Raw genomic sequence first — 25,749 nt, forward strand, 5'->3', positions numbered from 1 at the left:
AAAGCTTTTTACAATGGGAAAGAGGTTCTTTGCTGCAGTGAAACGCAGGAGGAAGGGGATTTGGCATTGATTTTGTGCTTCTTGGAACAAAAATATTTTAGATCTGGTAGAGAAGTCATTATTTTCTACCAAAAACTGCACTTCAGGCTTTAAAAAGCAACAGTAAAACAAGTTTGAAGGTTAGCTACAAGAGGAATTTAGCTTTTATTCTGACTGTCAAACTTCTCTCTGATCAAGACAAACACATTTAAATCCTGCGCAGTTAAAATAATAATGCAGACCCCAAATTCCTAATCCTCTGTTTGATAAGATTTTACACACAATGAAAGTAAGGGAGTTCTTAAACTCTGTGAAATTTCACTTACTCTTTGGTAGGAGAAGATCACAAGTCTGAATTTTGCTAGAAGAATACTATAAAACTATTATTAATTCCCTGAAAAATATTGTTGCCTGACCAAGACTTCCTATGTCAAAAAGCACTGAAATTCATGAAATGGTGTCCAAAAAATCACCTCTTTTATGTGGAGCTCTATCCTACTATTAATGGCAGTTAAATTTTTCAAAAGCCATTACCTGATTTAACAGCTTAAATCACATTTTAGAGGTGACTTTAGCATTTAATAATTCAGCCTTACTTTGAAAGAAACTTGGAAGTTACATGTCATCTGTTTTTGCCCTTTTGAAAATCACATCTTGTACTTAATGCAATCTTTAAGCCCCTTGGAAAAGCTGGTTTAAAATCCTTTTTGAAAATGTCACAGTTGTAAGGGTACTTCCAAACTATGGGAGGTTTAGGTTTTAGCTTTCAATGCCTACCTGGAGTATATTCCCTTGCTCTTTCCCTCCATGTTAAAGCAATATACCTAGCAAATGTTTTTCTTCTTTCTTTCATGGAAAGGCAATGACATGCCTGTGCCAGGAAAATTAATCAAAATCTTTTTTACCTGTATACAGTAAGGTGTATGTGTGGAAATAAATACATGAGGACAAAGCAGAGGGGTGAAATGAATTTTAGATGGTTGGTGCTTTTGACTGGCTTGCTGAAAGCAAAATGAGTTTGTAAAATGCAGAGGATGAATAGAATTACTGGTGTGATAAATTTGCCTAGCTTATCTGTAATGATCTAGCTACAGTTGCAGCTATAACATTTTACCTGTTTTTACCTCACCTGAAATCACTTATGCTGGAATATGAGGGAGACTATTCCCATTAATAAACTAACAGTGTTTTTGCAGGGTGCATGACAGCTGCAAAGGGGAGAGTAAAAATTTGGAAATAAATGGGAGACTTCAGCCCTTTAAAGACCTTATCAATTTGCATCATGCTCTGAATTCTGAACACCCTTCTTTGCCCTTGCTACGCTATTTGCTGTGTGGCTAAAGATGTACACAAATCTTTTAGGATAAGGGTCTGTACCTCTGTTTAAAGGACAGGACACAAGCCTCTGTACTTGCAGCCCACAAGGCCAACCACATCCTGGGCAGGGTGAGATTAGATAACAGGAAAAAATTATTTACTGAGGGGGTGGTGAGGCACTGGAACAAGTTGCCCAAGAAGTTATGGATGCCCCATTCCTGGAAGTGCTCAAGGCCAGGCTGGATGAAGCCTTGACAAGCCTGGTCTGATGAATGGCATCCCTGCTCATGGCAGAAGTGTTGGAAAATATTGATCTTTAAGGTCCCTTCCAACGCAAACCATTCTGACTCTCCTACCCTCCACTTTGGTAGTCCTAGAGAGATCAGTTAGACCTTGTAGAGCACAAGGATCTCTATGTACATTATGAATTTTTTGGTCTGGATGTGCACCCTCAGTAGTTCTTTACCCAATTTTCAAATTGTGGTGTTGCTGCACTTGTGTGTTTTTTTACTGTTGTTATTAATAGTATGAACTAGAATGAAGTTTAGATAGCTGAAAAGCATAAGCAGTGATCACATTTGAAAGCACAGTAGGATATAGCCCTGGAATGCTACAAATGCAGCATTTAATGCTGATAGACTGCTGTTGTGACTCAAACCAGGCTTTCAGACAAGTAAAGAGGCATTTCTGGGTATTACAGGGTCACACCTTACTGTCAAGCTTTAAGTAGCACTCTGCATTGATCTCAGTGGGTAGTTGTGTTTAAAAATTGATGGCATGACCTGGTCCTTAATATGGAATGTCACCTGATAGGGACATACAGGTTTTGCTGCTCTATGCACAGTAAGAAAAAGAAGGAGGAAACACAAATCCAAACCTCATGCTATCTTGATATATGCAGACAGCACAAAATTTTTAGCAGTATTTTATGGCATGAGCCTTATAACCAATAATACTTTATTTCCACTGACTTCAATGGGGCTTTGGATTTATGTCTTTGTTAATGCAATCAGAATCTAACTATACTTGGAGTTAAATAAAGAAATATTTTCATGAAAAAAATTGAAGCATCTCTAAATGTTTTCTTATTGAAAAGACTTTTTGGATATGGAATCAGAACTTGAAAAGGTACATTAATATTTCCAACTATTCTCCCAGGTTTGAAACCAATGGATATTGCATGTCCCTTGAGCTGCAAGTTTGCTGCATTTTTCCAAGCAGAACCTCAAAAAACCCTTTTCTATTATTCTTAAAACTTACAACAAACTGTAAAGCATTTGTTTATGGTTTGACCAGGGAATAAATTCTGAAAGCTTTGTCTATCCTGATTCAAAATTCCCATATGTTATTTGTCTTGCTCATATATTCATCTGTTTTGTATAAGCTTTCATTTTTCTCTGACAGCCAATGATTTTTTATTATATGAAAGAGACTTAAATTCAGCCTCTCAGCCATGTTGTAATTATTTTGATCTTCCTAATTTGCTTCTCCTCGTACAAACATCTGCTCATAAACTTGTACCACATAGCAAGGGTACATATTCAGTGTGAGCAAAATCCTCTCATCCCTGATCCATGTTTTTTGTTTTTGTGTTTTCTTTTGTCTTACCAAAGGGTGTGATCTGGATCAAATTACAATTTGAATACAGCATAGCAGAGGGATGTATGCAATGAAGATTTTAAATAAGTCACTGAGCTCACTGTAACTTCCTCAATGTCAAAAAATGTGCCACTGCAAATCCCCTGGGACTGCCTGAACAATACTTGCATATTCCAGGCCTTATGTCAGGCTGATACCCATCTGTCTATTGCTAGGCTCTGTCTCTTCTGTCCTTTCTGGTATCACTTCCTCTGTTGTGGGGGAATGGGAGAGGAGGGGCTCTGAACAGCAAAATTTCCCCTCATTTTGTTCAAAGGTGAGATCCTCTGGATATCTTCCTGCAAGGTACTCAAACTCCATTTGCATGTTGTTGTAGGATGGTTTTGTGCTAATCCTAAAAGAAACAAGTCAGCACCCAACATTTTAAATAACCTTGAGTATCACTATTGTATTTGAATAATTTAGACCAGGGTCCTAACTCCAACTTGCAAATAAACAGTTTTGATAAATCTTAGTAGAGGGGTCAAGGTTTTGTGGTACGTACAGCACAAAAAGTTATAGAAGTCAGAAGATATCAAGAAGAGGTAACATTAAACTCTTCTGGTTCAGTGCCACCCAAAATTTGAAGCGGCATATGGATTAATTTTGAACCTCCACAAGAGTGGCCTATGAAACACAGTACAACATACACTCTCTGAAGTGTGATGTGGCACTACTCTGGCATGTCCTTCCTTTACCACTGTATCTGAGTCAGACTTTTGGGCAATTCTCTGGGGGGGGCTTATGAGTAAAATATCCTCTTGCAGACTCGAGACTGAGATCTGCAGGTGAGTCATTGTGAGTCATGCAAAGCTGCATCTTATGAATATTTTGTGATTGTGCTATGGGTAGAGATGTGCAAATCTAATATTTGTCACTACCATTAAATTGTTAAATACTTGTGTAAACAGCAGATACACTTCTTTTGGCTTTTTGCCTGCAGTAAAAGAGCAATGCATTTGTTAGTCCCTATCATAATAAAACTGACATGACCTTAAAATTATATCTACCACAAGAACACTCACTGTGATATTTCCAACTCTTTTGTTTTTTCCTTTAACAATTTTGAAGTTCTGCTGGGTGTTTAGCCAGTCATGGGTTGGTTGGTTTGGAAATACAGACTTTGAGTGGTTGGAAAACATGCATAATCTGCTTAGTGCCTGGTTGCATCTTCCTGCCACTGTGTGAGGCAAGCAGAACATGTCCTGGTGCCTGGAAGACCAAACAAAGGATTTAATTCCCAGGGAACATGCTTTGTTGTTTTCCTGCAGGATGTTACTATCTCTGCATCTCCCCTTTCTCTTAAACTAGCAGTCTAAACTGTCCCTAGGGGAGAACTAATAGGCAGGCTTACACTGAACATGATTACACAAAACTGCTTTCCTTGAGAAGGAAGGAGGGGTAGGAATTAGCACTGTTCTGATGTTATTCAAGGGCTGCACTTTTCACCTGATTTCAGCTAGGTATCTGAGTATGTGCAAAATATTACAAGTCTCTTCTGAAGTTTTCAGAAGTAGATGGTATCATCTGGCATCATTGAGTTTTTATTTGTGGTAGAGAGGGACGGGGTGGTGATATGAATATAGCTGCTCAGTTTTATAGCTGAAGTAGGAAAGAGAAAATATCTACTCCTGTCTGGCAAATTATTTGCTTAATATATACAGCACAGTCTTCTAAATTGTCTCTAAATCACTATGTGACTGCCTAAAGACTTATGTACCTAAAAAACTGATGACCTATTCAGTTATGTGATAGTTGTCTTCAGCTTTTCTTATGTTTCTAAATTAGCAGATACTTGGTACAAGCAAAATCACAGGATTTGGAAACATGACTTGTGCAATGCAATACCTGTTTATTAGACTGTCCTTGGATAAAAAGAAAAAGTAAAAGACTTCTCTAGTCAGCTCTCTGAATGCCTGCTTAGATATTTGTTCTCTGACTGGCCTCATGCCTCTTTTATTCTTGAGATCACAATGGCTTATTTTCAGAAAAGAAGGCAATAATATTTTCAGTGTAAACACAGCCACTACCTGTCTTCTCTGATTTTTTTTAAAGTAAAAGAAAAGTGTGTGATCTTATTTTAGGTATCTTATTTGCACAACAAAAGCAAACCTGCCTTGGCTAAAATGTTTACCACCTTTTAGGAGAGTGCAAAGACTGTAAACTCAGGCAAAAAATGTTTAAGAATTTAAATTTCTCACTTTGTGGGCAGCCTGTCTCTCAGTCTTGCAAGAATAATCACTGCACAATTAAATACTATGTTCAGGAAAGAAGCCACAACTACAGCAACAAACCCCTCAGATTCTGAAAATTAAATGAGCAGTGATACCTTAATATACAGTCTACAATCATACAGCAAAGTTCTAGATAGAAACCAAAGTAATCTTTATTCTTGTACTGTGTCCTTTTAGTTCTTCACATTTGTCATATACATATTGTTGATTTTATAGCTGTTTATTGTAAAAGGATCCTAGACACCTAGACATCTAATACATCTAATACACTCAAACTGAGTGGTCCAGTTGGGGCTGGATTCTTGCCCTGGAGGTACAGAGCACTTAAACAATGTGAGCAACCCTTTACTTAATTTGGGAGGTCAATGAGCAAAGATAATTTATTGGTATTTGTTAACATTCTTTCCTTAAATATATGACATTATAATTCATCACAGAACCTCATGGACAAGTTAGGCAATAGCGAAAATGCCATTTTACAAATACACTGGACACACACCAGCCATCAGAAAACAACAACCTCCCTACCTTTTGTTTGTTTCCTCTTCGATAGTGATTGTTGCTTCTGAACAATGTCTACTTTCTCAGCTAGACATATTTTCCTCATGCTGCAAAATGAGAGGTTTATGAGTTAAAAGCTCATATACCATATCACATGCAAGTTCAACAACTTTACCTAAAAAACAGCCACATGTAGGGTCTCAAGAAGAAGCCTCTTTGGACTAAAGATTGAGTAAGTCCCACATCTAATGAATGGCTGCCTGCCTCATTGCCATCTGTACAGCAATGCCTCCTGTACTCTATAGCTGATCTTCAGGCTACTGCAGAGCTAAAATGTTCATATTGTTCGTCATTATTTACTTAAACAATTCTTGTACTTACCTTCCTCTGCTTTTACTTCCCAATGTTGTACTGTGCATTTTAGGAAATCTTCAGTGCTGCATATCTGAAAAAAAAACCAGTCTCAATGTAATGTTTAAAATTTCAACAAAGATTTTAAAAATTAAACCCAAAGGAATAGCATGAACAGAAATAGAATTCTGGTTTTGCACTGATGGAAAACTGCTGTTGTATAATTTCCATTTTCTTCTTCTAAGATACCATCATTTACATTTGTGTTGCCTCTTTTTTCTTTTCCTATGGCTTTTTTTTTTTTTCTTTTTAGAAGGAGGAAACAACATTCCTTTTCCTTATGGGTGTTCTGGGACTATCTGATGTCAAAATATAGTATATTTCAACAGAAAATTGCTTATCTCTCACACAAGGAAATGTTTTCTGCATGTGGCCTTATGGTAACTAATACGAGAAAGGTATTTTAAGCCATCTCAGAGCTCTCAGTGTTATCACTACCATATATCATCCAGATCTGTATTATTTATGAATACTGGTTTATTTTGTACCCTAATTCATATAGTTGTATAATAAAATACTTTTTGTTTTTGGAATCTTGTCAAAATAGTATAAAATAGTTGTACACCCCATTTGCCACTTCCTAATGGATTTGTACTCTTAATTCATATCAATGTTTTAAGAGTAAAACATCAGCATTAACACATGTGGTATATAAGCACAGGATGCTGTTTCCTGAATGGCAGTCAAAAGCTCTAAAATACTCATATGTGGGTTAAATCCACAATATATTCTAGTGTATTTTATTTTCAAGAGCAGACAACTAGACAACCTATGAGAGAAACCAGCACTGTGCCAGTTTTAGTCTCTGCTTCTTTGAACAAGTAAAACAATTTTTGAAGAGGTGATAAACAGTTTGTTGTCCTTGGTGAACTTTATAGAGGAAAATGTAGAATGAGAGACCGGTGTGACATGTAGTGTGTAAAACTGTCAGTATGCTATTGAGCCATGTCTCTGGAAGATGTATGGCTATATTTTAATCTAAGATTTTCACTCAGGGCTTCCATTTTCTCCAGTAGTATGCCCAGTCATAATTTTTGGAAACAGAATTTCTGTTTCATTATCTTCAATATTTTCTGTATGTAATTTATGTTTCAGCCCACCTTGGTACTGATTCATTATAATAGCATTAGTTGAGTTCACCAGGCCAAATTGAAACAGAAGTAGCTCTTTAAACTGTGTGAGATGTTTCCATTTTAATGTGTATTTGAAAGTCTTAAAGCAATACCATAGATGTGTTTTATTACAACTATCGCAAAGATTTTAAATTCAGTTTATTGCTTTTAAAGAGCACCATGACTTCCTTCTTTTTACTGGTGTTATTCTAATGCACAAAAAGCATGAATGCTGGGGCAAGGAGAATTAGGAAATAAATTTTGTGAACAAAACAATGTGATGTACACTCTCAGAGAATCCACAACTAAGCAAAGTAGAGATAATTGATATTGTAGTTTATGCAAGAGACAGCATGCAGTGTCACCTTTCTTTAACTTGCTAATGTCAGAGTTTTCATGAAAATTCAATATTACAAAAAGTTGTTCACAAAGAACCTTCAAGTTCTAAGTGGTAGTACTGCTATTACTGAGCTGCAATTTGTAAGAAAACCATAATGCTGACTTAACAATGTTTTTCCAAGTATACATTTCACATGCTGCTTCTTCACACAGTATTGAAATGAAGCTGACATACCATCACAGAACATTCCAAATCAAGGAAGGTGTTCCTGAGGATTAAAAAGACATTTTAAATTTGAGTTTTTAAGCACCTTTCTCCATGTGAGATGCAAATGTACTGAAAAAAAGTCTAAAATTTTATTTTAAATTAATGTCATGCGTTACTTGTGTACTTAAAGAATCACTAAAACAATTTTTTAAAATTTCCTTTCATTTTTTTTAGTCATTGTGATTTAGCATCTTGACACACAAAAACCCCTTAACAGAGCACAGAAATATATTATCATTTCATCTTTCTTTAGAAAAGATAAAATTATTTGTAATTTGCCTTTACTGTATGTTCAGTTGGAATTGCAAATTATTTTACCATTGTCAGGACAATACCTAATTTTCCAGACGAAAAAATGACAATCTTATTTGCAGTTACTTAAAATACTGATAGTTTGCAAAGCACATTTTGGTAAGACACTTTGTAGGGAATGCTACACATTTCAATTTCTACTTGTGTTTCTAATATACTTCATACAAATATTTGATATCTGAGTTTAATTATACTGTAAAAGAAAATCCTATATTTCAACATTGTACAATTTACTTTTAATTTAACAAGAACATACATGTAAAATATCTTTAGCAGAATCATGTAAATCTGTATTACATCAACCTTTTGTACATTTGTACCATTTTCATCACTTAAAAGAGAAAAAGGAAGCTGTTAATTTTTTAAGAGAGAAAAAGAAAACATATTTTTTGTTTCTAATTAATGAACTTTTTAGATGGCCAAAGTGAAACATTCAGACTGAAGTTGCTCATGGCAGACAGGGTATTTCCTTAGGGATGTTTCTTTTTTTATGCTTTGGGCAGATAATAAAGAGGGCTAATATCAGAATGCTTTCTTTTTGGTGAACATAATGAAATAAGATAAGGTGTCAGGGGCTCTTTCTTGTTTGTGGTGTTACCACATTGTGCTGGTTTCAGCTGGGGTCCACTTAATTTTCTTCACAGTGACTTGCATGGGGCTGTGTTTTGGATCTGTGCTAAATAAAGTGAGGATGATATGGAGATGTTTTTGGTTTTGCTGAGCAGGACTTGCACAGAGCCAAGGTTTTTTTCTGAATTTTGTACTGCCATGCTGATGGGGAGGCTGGAGGAGCTTGGGAGGTGGGGAGGAGACACAGCCTGGACAGGTGACCCCAACTGACCAAAGGGACATTCCAGCCCACGTGACATCATGCTCGGTATAGAAGGCAGGGGAAGCAGGAGGAAGGGGAGGACATTTGCAGCGATGGCGTTTGTGTTCCCAAGTCACCCTGAGGTGTGATGGGGCCCTGCTCTCCTGGGGGTGGCTGAACACCCACCTGCCCATGGGAAGCAGGGGATTCATTCCTTCCTTTGATTTGCTTGTTTATTCATTTCAGAGCAAGACTAAGAAGCACCTTGCTGTGGACTACTTCTGGTAAATGTACCCAGATGAACAGATAAATTCCAATAATTGAGTTTGATTCAGCAGTAAAACCAGATGGGAGATCCCTAGTCAAGTGCTTCTTTTCTATGATGACAGCTATAGATAACAAAAAACTTGAGCTGATCATCTAGACTTGATTAGAGCTCATTGCTCCAGGTCTTTAATTGGCAACCACGTCAGCTGCATCTGCTGAAAGGTCAGCTGGGTCCCAGTGAAGATCAAGTAAGCATTCTGTGAAAAGATATTTGTTTCTTTTCAACTGAGGTGTCTCTGGCTAGCTGGCTAGTTTGACACCTGGCTTTATATGGCAAGATTTTGGCAGCAGAGGGCTTCAGGGATGGCTTCTCAGAGAAGAGGCCAGGAGCTGCCCCTATACTGAACAGATTCAGTTACAGATGGCTCCAAGAGATGCTCCACTGCTCAAGGCTGAGCTGGTCAATGATACCAGAGATGTCATTATTATATTTTACACTTTCTTATTTAAGAAAGGGTAAAAAATGCTGCATAACAACTCTGAGGAACAACTGGGGATACCAAGGTCATGTAGGAAGGAGTGGGAGCAGAGATTCTCCTGCAGCCCATGGAGCAGACCATGGCAAAGCAGGTTATCCCCTGTACAGTCCACAGAGGACCACAGTAGAACAGATACCCACACCTCATCCCATGGAGGACTCCATGCTGGAACAGGTGATTGTAGCCTGAAGAAAGCTGCAACCCTTGGAGAATCCATGGTGGAGCAGAGTTTCTGGTGGGAACTGCAGCCCATAGAGAACCCCTGCTGGAGCAATCCATTCCTGAAGGATTGCATCCTACCCATGCTGGAGCAGTTCAAGGAACTGCAGCCTGTGGGAAGGAAGGAAGAAAGGAGCGACAGAGATTGACATGAACTGAGAAAAACCTCCATTCCCTCTCCCCCTGCACCACTTGCAGTGAAGGAGGTAGAAGAGTCAAGATTGAAGTTGAGCCTGGAAAAAGGAGTTGTATATTTAGTTTTGTTTTCTTTTCTCACTATCTTAATTTGTTAGTAATAGACAATGAATTAAACTGATCTTCCCCAAGTCAAGATGTTTTGCTTATGATGGCAATTGCTGAGTGATCTCTCCATCCTTATCTCAACCTACAAGATTTTTCATCTTATTTTATCCCCATCTTATGCTGAGTATGGAGTGTGAGAGAGCAGCTTGCTGGGCACCTGTTAGCCAGGCAAGATTAACCCACCACACCACCATATTTCCACTACAAGAAGAAACAGTCCACAAGTGAAGCTGTATTAATTAATCTTCAGAGAATAATTGACCAGACTCCTTGTGTGGCCCTTTTCAGTTACGCCAAAGAACAGATGCATTTTCTGAGTTCTTTGATGCACTGAATCTTGTTATTATCTTTACAAATGCTCATTGCATCAGGAACACCACAGGGATCTGATTATTTTCCCCAGGAACAATCAAGGGATTAGTGGAATATAGACGGAGATTGAATCTGCATGGAAAATTGTCCATGCTGTGTTCTATTAGAAGGTGCTGCTGTGCAAAATTTGTTGCTAATCATGTGGCAAAATTACAAGAGACTGTAGAAAGAAGAAACTAGTAAACAGAATAATAAAAGTAATTTTAATTATTAAACTTTAGTGTTATAAATTATCTGCCATTTATCACTGCCACAAATAAGTATAAAAAATGGAAAAAATCCATATGCTCCATGCGCACTAATTTAATTTTGCATAATAAATTAGTGTAATGCAGAATGTTTAAAAATATGAATAATCACCAAATTACTATCCGGTTTCAACAGGCAGTGTCTAAATTTTAATACAGACAGCTATTACAGTTAACCTATGCTTTATGTTGACTGAAGCACAATAAAATGCTGAATGGGTATTATAGACACAGTTCCAGTTATCAGCCACTAATGATGCTAAGTGATGAATTGCTACATCTTTAATAGAACAATAAGAATCCAGGGTTTTCATTATCTTGCTCAGAATATTTTGCATGCCCACTATTGTTCTTCCAATTAGTCAGTAACAAAGAGGATCTGTTTGAAAAGATATAGCAGATGATGAGTCATAGGTGACAGGTAATTCTCCCCGTGCTGCCTGGGAAGAAATGACTTCTTGATGTTAGTTATGGATGTTTTCCATCATTTTTTTTCAAGGCAGTAAGGTGATGCTGTCCCTTTAGCACAAAAGTGTTTTCACTAAATAAATGAAGATGATGTAAGCACAATGCAACACTTGCTCCTAAAGCTTCCAGGTCCCTATTGATCTAGATTTAGAACTTTCTACTGCTATTAGTGAATACCCTTCTGAGTTAAACCTCATTACTCACATTCCTCCAAAGTGGTAAAACTCATGTCAATAAACATCTGTTTAATTACTTCCTTAGATGCTTTATTCTTCATAAACAAACAACAGGGAATAAACTAGTTCATCATATAGTAAATTATTTTATAACTATCATTATCGTGCTCACAAATGCACTGGGTTACAAAGATTATTCACAGGGGCTGAAAGTAGAAAAATAAAATAATTTGGAGATGCGAAAATGATAGATTAAATTGAATGATCCTGAGACCACTTCCAATACCTGTAACCATGCTATTCTATTCATAGGATGAATTACCATGGGGCAGTATTCCACCCCAAAAAAGTTCAGATGGAACTCCAGGGAGAATTTGAACAACATGCAGATACAGCCTTCATCAAATTATTACTTTTTTCTTTTCTTTTTTTTTTCTTTTTTTTCAGAATGGTTCTCATGCTAGAGATACTTTTTGCTTCTTGATTACTGAAGGTTTTTGATCTTACTGAGACAAAACATATGAGTTCCTTGCAATGCTATCACTAAGATCTTGTCAATATTCAGATTAAACTCTAACAAGTCATTCCCAGGATACAGAGCACCAGTTAAATATTTTCTAGACTGCAGTGCATAATTATTTGGAACATAAAATGAATCAAAAAAAAGGGATAAGCTGGGGCATCTCAGTTCCAAATATAGCCTCTTGCACTACTTTCAATGGCTTATGACTAGTACAGACTCCTTTTTCAGCTGGTTCTTATCTTCCCTATTGACTTCAGTGTCCACTTCAAACTCCATTGTTTAAGAGTTCACACAGAAACTTATTTTACTCAAATTAAATCAGAATAAACAAGGTTTGTCAGTGTACTAAAGTTGAGAGACACATGTAAAATATTTCAGAAGGACTAAATGACTTGTCAATAGCAGATGGTATCAGTGTAAATGTAAAGTTATAGGTGTGGGGAGGAAGAGAACTATTTTCTTGTATAAAATAATGAACACTGTGCTGACAAACACAAAGTGTTTGGAGTCATGACAAATGACTGTGTGAAAATAGCTCAGGTCTTGGTAGCATTCGAACTTCAAATCAAATGTTACAAATTACTAGGAAAGGAATAGAGAACCAACCAGAAAAGCCCACGAAGCAGCTGTATAAATTAGTGATCAGCAAAGTTGGCCAAAGGTCTTTAATGACAGTTTCTTGATGGTGAACAATGAAACAGGCTGAGACTTTTCAGCTTGGAAAGAGGTCACTAGGAATTCTATAGAAATCATCAGTGGCATGAAGGAGCATGACAGGGAGTGACTGCTTTCTGCCTCTTTGACTAAAAGAGAAAGTGACCAGCAAATTACATCACTGAAAGCCAAGTCCAAACCCTTGAGATAGAATTAATTTCCACAGGAAATTGTGTAAACTACTAGAAATACTTGTAAGATCTGTTATGTCTATATTTGAACCATAAAATACCTAGGAAAATCTGTAAATGGGAAATTGTCAGAAGCTGAGAGGATATCACAATTATATGTACTTGTTCTATTCTTTCCCTTCATTAGATGAGCTGGACTATTTGGTTGTGGCTTTTTCTGTAATATTTGGTTTCTAAGACAGGTCCTTTTAGAGGTCTTTAGAGATTTCCTCTGATTTTGATGTGTCAATATTTTTAAGTGGATTTTTTTACTTCAATCATCTTGGAAAGAAGGGTATGATACTGGTACCCACCTTAAAAAACAGAGATTGGAATTCCCCTGGTGACCATAGCCCTGTCCTTCATGGCATTTCCAGTGCCTAGTTCTTTATTTTCCTCTTTGTATTTCTCCCTCTCCTCATTTTTTTAAATGAAGGAACCTGAAGAAAAGCTTTGATTTTCATTTCTTTATCTTCCTATGAGTTTTCCCTATGGGAGTCAAGCACATAGCACTTACCTTATTATTTCATTTGAAATAACCTGAACTGGATTTATGTACACCTTGAAATGTACTCTACTTGCTCCCTCAACACTGCTGGATAGACATAATATAGCAGTGTGCTGCAGGGAGGCAAATGACTAAGGCTGTGAATAAAACAAATTGTATTAACCCAGGGGCACAGCAAAGAGCGTTGTTTTAATTACTACAGAAAGGAGTGTACAGGAGTGATTTACAGTAGGGCAGCCTTGCAAGCGGTGCTGCCGGGAACACAAGGTGGTGCTATTTACGCTTAACAGAGCGGATGTACAGCGCTCAGCCTCTCCTGCTGGCATCAGCCATTCCCCCCGTCAGCCTCCTATGGCTTTGGACTAGGCTGGAAGTGCCACTGAGCCCCACTGTCCTCCAGATGTGAGGTACTAGCTATGAGGGGACATTTCCTTGGCAACAGCCAGGTAGCCAAGGAGTTCAGCTTGGCTGGAAGGGCATGTTAATTTGTCCTTGTCATCTCTGGAAGGCAGGACAGCAGCACTGGAGGTTTTGCTGCACCAAGTACCACAGGGAAATTTGGTATGATAAGAAATGACAAACTTGGCTGTTTCTGGATAGGAGGAAGTTAGAAGCTAAAGCAGCAAGTACTGACTCTTTACTATTCCCCAGATTAAAGCACTGCCTTAGAAGGATTGAGGATACCAGGTGGTGTGGTAGACAGCTGATATTTTGCTTTTTTACCAGCTTGCTTTGTGAAGTCAGGTTGTGCTTTCAGCTGTAATTAAGCAAGGTCATTATCAAGCATAAAATAATAGCTTCTATTCAGCTGGGTGAATCACTTTGAAATTCTCCATGGATGGTAGATCTCCCACTGCAACTACTTTGTTGAAAAACTAAGGAAATAATTGTCCAAAGAAAAAGTGAAATATAATTGTGAATGTTGCTTGAAGGGAAATGTGATATTGCTAAAAGTTGATTGTTTCACTGAAAATAAGCATGATAAAATACCTGCAGTATAAATATAAAAAATAAAATATAAAATATTTAATAAAAATTTATTAAATATAAATCAAAAGGGTTTTTTTTTGTGTTGTTTGATTTTATAGACTGGGTTTGTTTTTCTTTTCAAATAGTCTTTATGTCCTCAGCTGCTTGTTTCTAGATCTTTGCTTCACAAGACAGTTCTGTTGCAGACAATATTTCTTTACCTATCTGTAACATTTTCATTCTGAAAAGAGAAGTGCTAGAAGTTTTATTTGGTTTCCATGGCCAGATTCCATGTCCAGCAGTGGGTGGGATGGTCATGGTGGTTGGTTGTGGGAGGGGCTATAGAGTGGCTTCTATGAGGAGTTGATAGAAGTTTCCTTCATGTCCAACTAAGCCAGCGCCAGCTGTTCCAAGATGGACCTATTGCTGGCCAAGGCCAAGCCCATGCCTGTCAGTGATGGTGGCAGCACATCTGGGAGAACAGATTTAAGAAGGAGGGTAAAAGACCTGTGCAACTGCAGCCCAAGAGAGGAGTGAGAATGTGGGAGAAACAGCTCTGCAGACATTAAGGTCAGTGTAAAAGGAGGGGATGGGGTGCTTCAGGCACTGGAGCAGATTCCCCTGCAGTCCCTGGTGCAGACTGTGGTGAGGGAAGTGTGGCCCTGCATCCCACAGAGGACCAAAGGCACGATCCACCCCGTGCCAGAGTAGCTGGATGTACCTGAAGGAGGCTGTGATCCCAAGGGAGGCCCATGCTGGAGCAGGCTCCTGGCAGGATATGTGGCCCATGAAGAGAGGAACCCATCTGTGATGAGCAGATTAGAAGGACTTGTGACCCCATAGGGGACCCACACTGGAGCTGCCTCTTCCTGAAGAGACATGCTCCATGGAAAGGGCCTGTCCTGGAGAAGACCTGCAGCCCTTTCATGAGGTCTCACACAAGTTATTTGTGGAGGACTTTCTCTTGTGAGAGGGACCTCACTCAGAAGCAGGGCAAGGGTGTTACAAGTCCTCCCACTGAGGAGGCTGGGCAGCGGATGAACTGACTGCAACTCTCATTCTACTCTGCTACTGCAGGGAAGGAGGTGGAGAATTTAGGAGTGAATTCAAGCCTGGGAAGGAGGGAAGGGTGATAGCAAAGTGTCTTTGAGATTTGGGTTTATTTCTCATTGTCTTACTCTGATTTGTTAATAAATTAAACTGATTTTGCCAAGTTGAGTCTGGTTTTAATGTGATGACATGACAACTGTTGAGTGATCTCTCCTTGTCCTTAATTCAGCCCATAAACTATTTGTTATATTTTTTCTCCCTTGTCCACCTGTAGAGAGGAGTGATGCAGCTGCTTGGGTGGGCACCCACAGAAGTTTAGGATTTCCCTGCAGTGTGGATTTGTTATTTCAAATAATGTCCCAGAAAATAGCTTCCTACTTTTTGATTCTTGACAGTGCTAGGAAACTGAAATTATTTCAGGAAAATCCTCCAAATAGGAAGTCCCGTTTACTTTAGCATGCATGTAGAAAATTTTCCTCCTTTACAAAGAAGAAGAAAAAAGACCACAGAATTCTTTTACAGATTTTTTTTAAGGAGGTGTCCTGACAGAGCTGCTGCAAGTGATTCCTGCTTGCTATTTATTTTCGAGAAGCTAACAGAATAAATTAACTGGTTATGAGAATCATGGTCTTCTTGTATGCTTTATGGAGTTAAAAATTAAGACTTCTAATTAAAACTCTGAAAAACTAGTGTTTCTGGAGTGTAATGGAATAGTCAATATACAAATCAATATACAAATTATTTTAAAGAATAACAATATTTTTTGTAATTTTTCATCTCATTTGAATAGCCTACTGTTTTAATTGGTCATCTCTTTCAGGAATTTAATCTTCTATGTAAGAAAGTCAGAGTTGGGACTGTTGTAGTTATCTTTCATTAATATAATTAAAGTGGTATTTCCAGAAAAATCTACATCTTTAATCAAGGTGCTGGTCTCTTCAAGAGTGTGATTATGTTAGTTTGCAAGGACTAACTACTGACAGAATTTGCTGAAGGAATTTAATAATATTTAAACAACTTGTTCCCAATATTCAGGAATTATGAAATGAAACAGAGAGGAATAATTTGTCTCCATAGAGTTATGACTAAAACTGGTAGAAGACTAAGACAAGGCCAATCAAACAACCATAAACTGCAACATAATTTAATCCCAAACTGTTTAGGATATTCTGTATTTCATATTGAAAGATATATGATCTTGTCTCACCTATAAAAAAATTTTACATTTGTTTCTTATTTGTTCATTTACTTCAGGTGAGAATTGTCTAAGAGAAAAGTGCCTTTGGTTTACTGTAACTGGAAAGTCTCATGTCAAAGATCTTGTTGTAATAAAACAAATTTTTATCTCATGTACTGTGCTTATTTGGAAATAACTGCAAGAAATAAATGGAAAGATTTATTGCTGCTACACAATATTTGTACCATCTATGACAAAACAGTTCATAAATAGAATCAAAGTATTGTATAATATTTTCCAGATGTTTTATATGTTTTATGTAATGTAATCTCACATTTAAAGGATGTCCTCCGTGGTTTGGCTGAGCAAAATTTTTTGTCACTTTCCTGTGTACAGAAAACATGGTTGAATGAATTTATCTCTTTGTGTGGACCTGTCTTGAAAGGTGAATTAAATTTTAACTCTGCATAATGGATCACATCTTGTAGAATGTGTACTACTTAGTGCCATAGGAGACTACAGTTGCTGCTATGTAAAGCATGAATTATTCTTTTCAACCTAACTTATTTTATTTTTGCTTATGTAAGTCCTGTTTTGCTTATGTAAGTCCTGCTGCTAGCCAACCCAAACTATAGCTATATACATCTTAATTAGTGTTTTCTTAATTCTATAAGTTATAGGAGATGTCCCTAAAAGTTTTCTCAAATCCCAAAGAATAATGAAAATTTCAATCCAGTGTGGAACTTTTAATACTTGTTTGAATTCTCCCATTCTACACCTCAAGGAACTTTTTTCTAATGAATAGAGGCACAGATTTATTTTCTTGACTCCAAGAGGGTGCAAGAGATACATCCAGGATACAGAGAGAATGCAAACATCTCCTAGTAATTGAGCATCCTAATGGAGGCTGAGAAAGAGAAAAGAATTTTTGCTCTTCTGTAAGATGATCACAGACATGCTGCTCTGAGATGTATTATCACATATAACAAAAAAAATAATTCAGTCTCTTACCTCAGATCAACCAATACAGTCCTACAAAATGAAATAGTTACACAGATTTGCATTTTTTCAACTTGTTGCACTCACATGAGTTGTGCTGTGCGCATGGAAGAATTATAATCCATGAGATAAAATTTCTCTTCCAGTAAAGGGAAGATAGTATGGACAATGATGGAAGACTATATTTCTGCATAATTCAAATCTCTGTGAAATAGATTCTTATCTATCTGTGTTCCTGTCTCAGGGCACTACTGAGGAGGGAGATGATTTCTACTTTCTTCTGGTTTTACTTCTATTTTGTACAATTCCAAACACTAGCAATCTGCACTCTTTTCATTTATTTGAACTGTTCTTGGACGTGTCCTTTAAACTCCTTTTATATAAATCAGGATTCTTTTTTTTCTGCCTTGAATGCAACATTTTATTTATCCAATATTAAATAATTGACTTTGAACTGTCATTATTATGCTGAAGCAAGAGGTTACACTTAGTTGGGGGAAGAAAAAAAAACCAGACACCAACCAAATCTTTGCTACACCGGCTGTTCCCAGAAAAAGACAAAACATCCCACAAATCATCCAACCGCATTATCTATACACCAGGAAATAGCAGAGAGGATTGCTCTTGATCTGGAGCCATACCACATTGTAGAGATTATGGGCTTGCCGAATTTTGAGGATACATTATTCTTTCCCAAGAAAAAGACTCTTTTATGCAACTGCTATGTTTTTTATTTATGGTAACTTACTGATCAAAGCAAGGAATGCCTTCAGAGAAACAAATAGTCTTGCAAGGAACTAAATCAACTGCATATCTTTCAGTCACAGCACACAGACCTTTCTTTGATTCTTTGATGAGAAGGGGGCATACATATTCAAAACATTGCTTCTGGGCCTGCTATCATCATCACTACCACCACAACCACTAAGCAGGGACTCTGGCAGCAAAAGCAAATTCTGGTCCAACTTGCATATTTCCCTCAAATTCAAACAGCTGAGAATATTCAAAACTGGATCAAAAAGTAAGGGATATTGGGTTCACTAACATCTGCTGTTTCTTCCATTACTGTTACTTGATCATCTTGTTTTCTGATGTTGACTGGCAGGCATCAGATACGTGTGCCATGTTAACATCCACTTTGGTTAGAATGAAGCATGAATAACACAGACACATGAAACAGCAACAGCAAAACACCTTTGTAATACAAGAAACATCACAGAAAACAGGTGGACAGCATTCCTTTATCATTATATTGAGAACTGTTTGCCTTTACTTGGTCCTCTATGAAAGAGGTCGACTCACCATTTTCATATGTTGGTAAATTGACTCAGTGTTTGAGCATGTTGTCCAGTGAGGTGGCTCTCAACTTAAATTGAGCTATCCATTTAACCACAAAAAAAAAAGAGCTCAAAACATCAAAGAAGCCACAGTATTGAACATGAAAAAGCCTGTATTGGAATAGAGTCTCTATCTTGCATTTCAATAGGCCATACCAATTAACTGTGTAAATAATATCTGAATATAAAATTACAGACAAAGAAGAAAAAAGCAACTCTCAAAATCTATTTGTGACAAAAAAAGAAAGAAAACTCTTTCTGTTTGGTTTGCAATCATCCTTATTCTATGGTAAGCACATCGTTTTTGGAATTCTCCTAATTTCATTTGCAATCAGCTGGATACATCAGTTTCATTTAGAAAGAATGCAGTTATCCTCAGATTTTATGTAAAAAAAGGTTTCCTTCCAGTCTAAAGTTGTCCTAGACTTTTTGTCTAATCTAGTATTGTATTCAGTCAATAGCAAAAGATGAACACTTCCAGTGAACTATACATCCTCACCTGTTTTCATTGTCTTAATGATGGTAAACTATTCTCAAGATTTTTGGCTTTCTTCTTTAAATACCAACAGTTAATTTGGACAACATGCCTCTATTACACAGCATCTTTTTGAAAATTAGATAAACCAAATCCCACATCAAATTTCTGTATAGGATCCTTGACTTATAAGCAGATGTAGGATTTTTTCTTGTTCTATTTTCTTTTACTTTTTTTTTCCTTGAATACCTGGTATTAGAATTGTAAGCTTAAGCAAACTCTAAGCTTCCAGCAGAAACCTTACATATGAATATCATCACTTTCCCAGCCTTAAGGCTAAGATGTGCTAAGTGGTACATGGGTTATTACTTTAATTAACCTGACCTGCTGTGATTATCTCAGACTGCTAATCATGGCCCAACAAGATACATATGACTCACATGTAAATAGATCCCCCTGCTCTAAGTGGGGAACATGTATCTGCATACATAACACTCTTGCTCTATGGGGAATTACTGCTTTTTCTATCCCAGAGTAGTTTTTATAGCTTACCTATGTGAGCCGTAGTTTTTATGGCTTACCTATGTGAGCATCTCTCTGACAGATGTATATATAGTATTTTTAAAAACAGATGTGCTCCTGATATGTATTTAATATTGTAAATACCTGCTTGTGCTAAAAGCAAACAAGATTTTTTTTAAATTTCTTAGTACTCTACACTTGACATGATTCAAGACAGACAATTCTGACTCATAAATCATGACTTGAATCACCAAGTCTTGTTTTCTAAATAAGTACCTTAAAGGTGATTTCAAAGGTAATTTGAAAGCATGAGATGAAGATATTGGAGTGTATCTGAGGGTCACTGAGCATTGGAACAGGTTGCCTAGAGAGGGTGGGACATTTCCCTCACTGGAGGTTTTTAAAAAGCCTCTGGTCATAATCCAGAGTAACATGCACTAGGACACCCTGCTTGAGCAAGGAGGTTGGACCAGATAACCCAACAGTGGTTCTTTCCAACCTTAATCATTCTGTGGCTTGGTGATTCTGTGGAGGGGAGGAGGTGACCAGCAGAAAATATGGTACTGATGATGATGATGCTGATGGTGATGAGGAAAGACTCAACTCAGCTTGCCTTCATTTCAAGATGAGTTACAATAATTTAATTTAAAAAATTTAAATATATTCCTACATGTGAGCTCAGCACATCCGGGTAGGCTCCAAGACACAAATATGAAGTCACATACAGGTATATTTAACTAGAGGACAAATTTCAAGTTAGCAGTTAGGTAGGTATTTTAAACCTGCCAAACTATGGTAACAATAATATAAATTTATGATAGGCTGTATATATTTAAACCACATAGACTTGCAAGATCATTGAAGATTTAATAAGGCTGACAAAGTAAGTTCATTAAATTAATAAAGCACTTACATCTCAGCCTTGCATCCACTTTTTCTTTCTTACTCATCTTCTTGAATTAGATAATTGAATCAGAAAGGTGGCCACTAGCAGCCTTCAAGCCGAGAGGTAAATTCTCATTCAACAGATAAGGATTATAACCATAATACTTCTGTTTTCATGATCACACAGCCAGGCTAAATTTGGTGCCTTTGGAGATGGTTTGAAAGCATCTGGAAAAACACTTTTTCTTTTAATCTAAATCGATCCTAACATAAAAATCATCCCTTGTAGTTGATCTGAAATGCATGTGAGCAATTTTGAAATCAGGCAGGAGAACTTGGGTAAAGTTGAACTTCTTCTGCCATAGACTTGAGCAAACTATTGAGCCAGAATGGTATGATGTCTTCCTGCTTTCTTCACTTCAGAGAGACAAGACTAATGTGCTGAAAGGCATTGGGACAGAATATAAATTGAAGAAGGTAGAGACTGTATAAGGACAACTCAGGGATGATCTAAGTCAGAGGCTAGTCCACATCTGGGCTTCAGTGGAGTACTATCTGTCAAGTATCTGTAAAGTATCACTGTATCACTCTCTGCCACAGAAATTCAAGAATGATGTTGGCAATGCAGGTATTGCCTTGTGTTGCAGTGTATCATCCAGAAGAGGTGTTCCCACAGCAGCATGTGTAAAAATATGAGCCCACCTTTAGAAACCAAATAAACCAAATAAAGACAGAAGCAAGAAACTTGCTTTTATGTGAATAAAAAGTTCCAAATGTAGTCAGGTTAAAAAACGCTCGAGTCACCATATTTTGGATACTTTCAAAGTAAGAATTAAATAGTAAATTCTTGTTATACTCCATTTGATTTACTTAGCATGACAAAAAAAGTCTTAGTGAAAAAACCATTTTTTTCATTCAATTTGCATTTTCTTGTGAAGTTATCACAGACAGATTAATGGAAATCAGAGCTACAAAGTAAGGATTTTCTGATCTTTACCCTTAATAAAGTCTTAGTCTGAATATTTTATGTTTTTTCAGCAGTCTCAGCAAAAAGGCAAATGTGTGTGCTCGTCTATGTTCATGCACTTATGCATATCAATGTGTGTGTGTGTGCTTACATATATCCAGCTCTGAACAAACTTGTTCAGTTCACACAATGCCTATTTGTCTTTTTGTGGGCTATATGACAGTACTGCTATTTAAAGTTTCTCAGCCAAAGGCCAAAAACTTTGCTCATGGGCTTTAGATAGATGTACAACCTGATTACTGAAGGACTTCAGAGGACAAGTGCAGGAGAAAAGTAGGTCAGATAGAAAGGAAAAATAAAAAAAGATAAGGGGCTAGAAAGAGATATTCTGAAGACTTTTTTCGTAAGAGGTTGTTTCAATGTGAGTCTTGTCAAATGCTTCAAGTTTGAAATTTGCATTATCACAGTCTTTAAGAGCTTATTTAAAGTCTGAATACATTAAAGAACTTGACAGCAATGATCGAAGTACAAAATATTTCCCCAGTATTAATGACTAGCTTAAATCTCTATACCTTGGGCGATGAACATCTTCTAGCAGATCATTAATCCCTTCAAAATACCCTGTCCTGAGGTCATTAAGAACTGAAAACTGGAAAAATAAAATAAAATATGCATATGCTTTTTTATTTTTGAACTATAGAATTTAATTGGTATGTATAGAACAGGTCTGAAAAATTATTCCCTTAAGTGTTAGACAATCAGATTGACAGAATTTTCTATCAAACTGCTATTCATAATAATATATGATCATAAATATAACTTTAATAATAATAAAAAATATTAGAACTATGTTTGAAATATAAAACATACACTGAAGCTAAGTAGACCTGTACATTTAGTATAAGAATTGAAAATAGATTATGGAAACATAATTTCAAGCTTTTGATAAGTCAAATATGTCATTCATATTAATTAGGCAGATTGTAAAGTAAGAAAGGTCTTATTATTGCAAAATGTCTTTGTATTCTATTTTTATATTCAGCTTGCTTAAAATATTTATTTTCTTGGAATTGCAATGCAGATGGTTGGGTTTTGAAGTTTCCACTTGCCATTCTTTACAGGTGCTTCAGCTAAAGACATGGCAATTTATTTCCCATGCTGAAGTATGCTGAACCTGTTTACTTGTCTCCATCAGCCATGAGGAGGACATATGAAGTATAAGTCTACACTGCGGTGCTCCAATTAGGCAAGGTGATACCTGTCCTGAGCCTGGGCTTAAACTAACATTCCTGAAACTGTTTCTCTAAATCTTGCTTATTCAGATGACATGATTCACCAACTATAAGGGAAGAATTGGATGATTACTTCCTGAAAAGGTGTGATGTTTCATATGGATGGCATGAAATAAGAGCTGCTTCCTCCATGTGACCTTTGGATCTGAGTTTAACTGTGGATTTAACAGTTTGCATATTGAAAAAGTTTTGATGAAAGCAACCTTCATTTAAATGAGGAAACTAGAAATTGTGTTAAGAGAGCTGAATATTTTTTTTTGTTTCAGAGGAGAAAAAAAAGAAGAAATAAACTGGTTAAAAGCAATACCTATTTCAACAATTGTCAAATCAGGTATTGTTTTCTTTGATTTAAACCCTGCTGCATTTTAATGGCAGATAATGCAAAAAAAAATTAAAATCAGTTACTACAAAAAAATACATTATTTTTTTAAAAAATTCTCTCACTATTTGGTGAAACAAATTGTAGTAATCTTATGATGCCATTGTCAACATCTTTGTAGATCACTTGGACACAGGGATACTAAGCAAGTTCACAGATGATGCAAAACTGGGAGGAGCTATCGACTCCCTGGAAGGCAGAGAGACCTTGACAAATTAGAGGGCTGGGCAGTCATGCTCCATATGAAGTTCAAAAAGGGAAGGTGCTGGATTCTGCACCTGGGATGTGGAACCCTGGATGTACAGACGGACTAGGCAATGAGGCATTGGAGAGCAGCACTGTAGAAAGGGAGCTGGGAGTCCTGATCGATGGCACATTGAACATGAGCCAGCAGTGCCCTGGCAGCCAGGAGGGCCAACCCTGTCCTGGGGGCATCAGGGACAGCATTGTCAGCTGGCCAAGGGTGGGGATTGTCCCTCTCTGCTCTGCAGCCTCACCTTGACTGTTGGGGGCTGTTTTGGGTGCCACAATAGAAAAAAGATGTTAAGTTATCGGAGAGAATACAAAGGAGGGCCACAAAGATGGTAAAGAACATCAAGGGGAAGCATTATGATGAACAGCTGAGGTCATTTGGTCTGTTCAGTCTGGAAAAGAGGAGACTGAAGAGAGACCTCACTGCAGTTACAACTTCCTTGGGAGGGGAAGAGGAGGGGTAGTAATCTCTTCACTCACAAGACCAGTAAGAGGACTCAAGGGAATGGCCTGAAATTGTGTCAGGGGAGGGTTAGGATCGGTGTTACAAACAGGTTCTTGACCAAGAGAGTGTTTGGGCACTGGAATAGGGTCCCCAGGGAAGTGGTCAGAGCACCAACCCTGGTGGAGTTCAAGCAGCAGTTTGACAATACTCATGGGGATGGTGCCAAGAACTGGAGTCAATGATGTTTGTGGGTCCTTTCCAAATGAACATATTCTGTGATTCATGCCAGCATGAGTTCATTGTTTTGTGCATGTCTATACAGTTGCACAAGATTCAGGTGGTTTCTCATGTTCCTGGGCATCTTAGAAACATTTTCCTTGGAGTGGTAGAAGGTCTAAACATACTGAAATATTTTTTCGTACATTTTATACACATTTAACTGAAGATTAGTTCCAAAGCAAATTTAACTGAGTTAGTAAATACCCTATTTTCAATTTTTTAAAAGATATAATTTTTTTTCCCTGTATAGATAAGCAAATACAAGGCTAATCCAATTCCATAATTTTATTTTCCCCATTATCATTCAGCTGATATTTTTTGTATACCCCACTACAAAAATAAAAATAGTAGGAGTCTGGTACAACATGATAAATCTATTACAAGGAAATTCCTATTTCATGGTTGGACTTCTGGAACATTGGAAGAAAACTTTTCTTCATTAGACAAAACTTCCAATACCAAAAACATTGAACAATGCAAAACTTGTGTAATTAGGTCAAAGAAATTCAATGAATTATATGTATTAGGAAGGCTGATAAGTATCTTATGCATCTCATTGTTCAGGCATTTTGTCAATAATCAGACTTATCTTCAGAATAAGTTTCTGCTGTTTTTGTTTTTTGTCATAGTTTCCTCTTGTGGTCCTGATGATAGCTTTTCCAACCAATGATTTTTTTCAAGTGGCAGTGAAACACTATTTCAAATCTGATAAACCTGGAAGGTTGCAGTGCACTTAAGATTGAGGATCTTTTTCCCATGAAGTGAGAGAAAAATTACAAGACAACCAACGTGTAGGAAAAAGAACTACTGGGGAATCTAACTGATTATTTTTTTGATATTTGGTCATTTACCTGCTCCCAATCATCCCAAAAGAACTGGTATGGTGGTAAAACTCACTGTTGACCCATGCATTTCTTTGTGTATGTGTATACAGACATATATCTCATATAAGCACAACTCTACATGTTCCTTAAAGTTGATATTGAGAATTATTGGGAATGATATTTCCCTGGAGTCTGTGCTCTTTCACTTAAGACCAAGGAAACTTCTTTTCCAAATTTTCCAACTTCCTTTATTCTTTTTTTATTGTCCTTTGCAAAAGACTGAAAATATTCGTAATTTTATTTACTTTCCTCATTTAGAAGACACCTGGAAAGAGTAATTAATGTTACTTCACGTTACTTCAAGTAATTGTTGGTATTCAAATATTGTCTGCAATATATATAAAGAAC

The sequence above is a fragment of the Molothrus aeneus genome, chromosome 3 (assembly GCF_037042795.1).
Source record: "Molothrus aeneus isolate 106 chromosome 3, BPBGC_Maene_1.0, whole genome shotgun sequence".
NCBI classification, from domain to species: Eukaryota; Metazoa; Chordata; class Aves; order Passeriformes; family Icteridae; genus Molothrus; species Molothrus aeneus.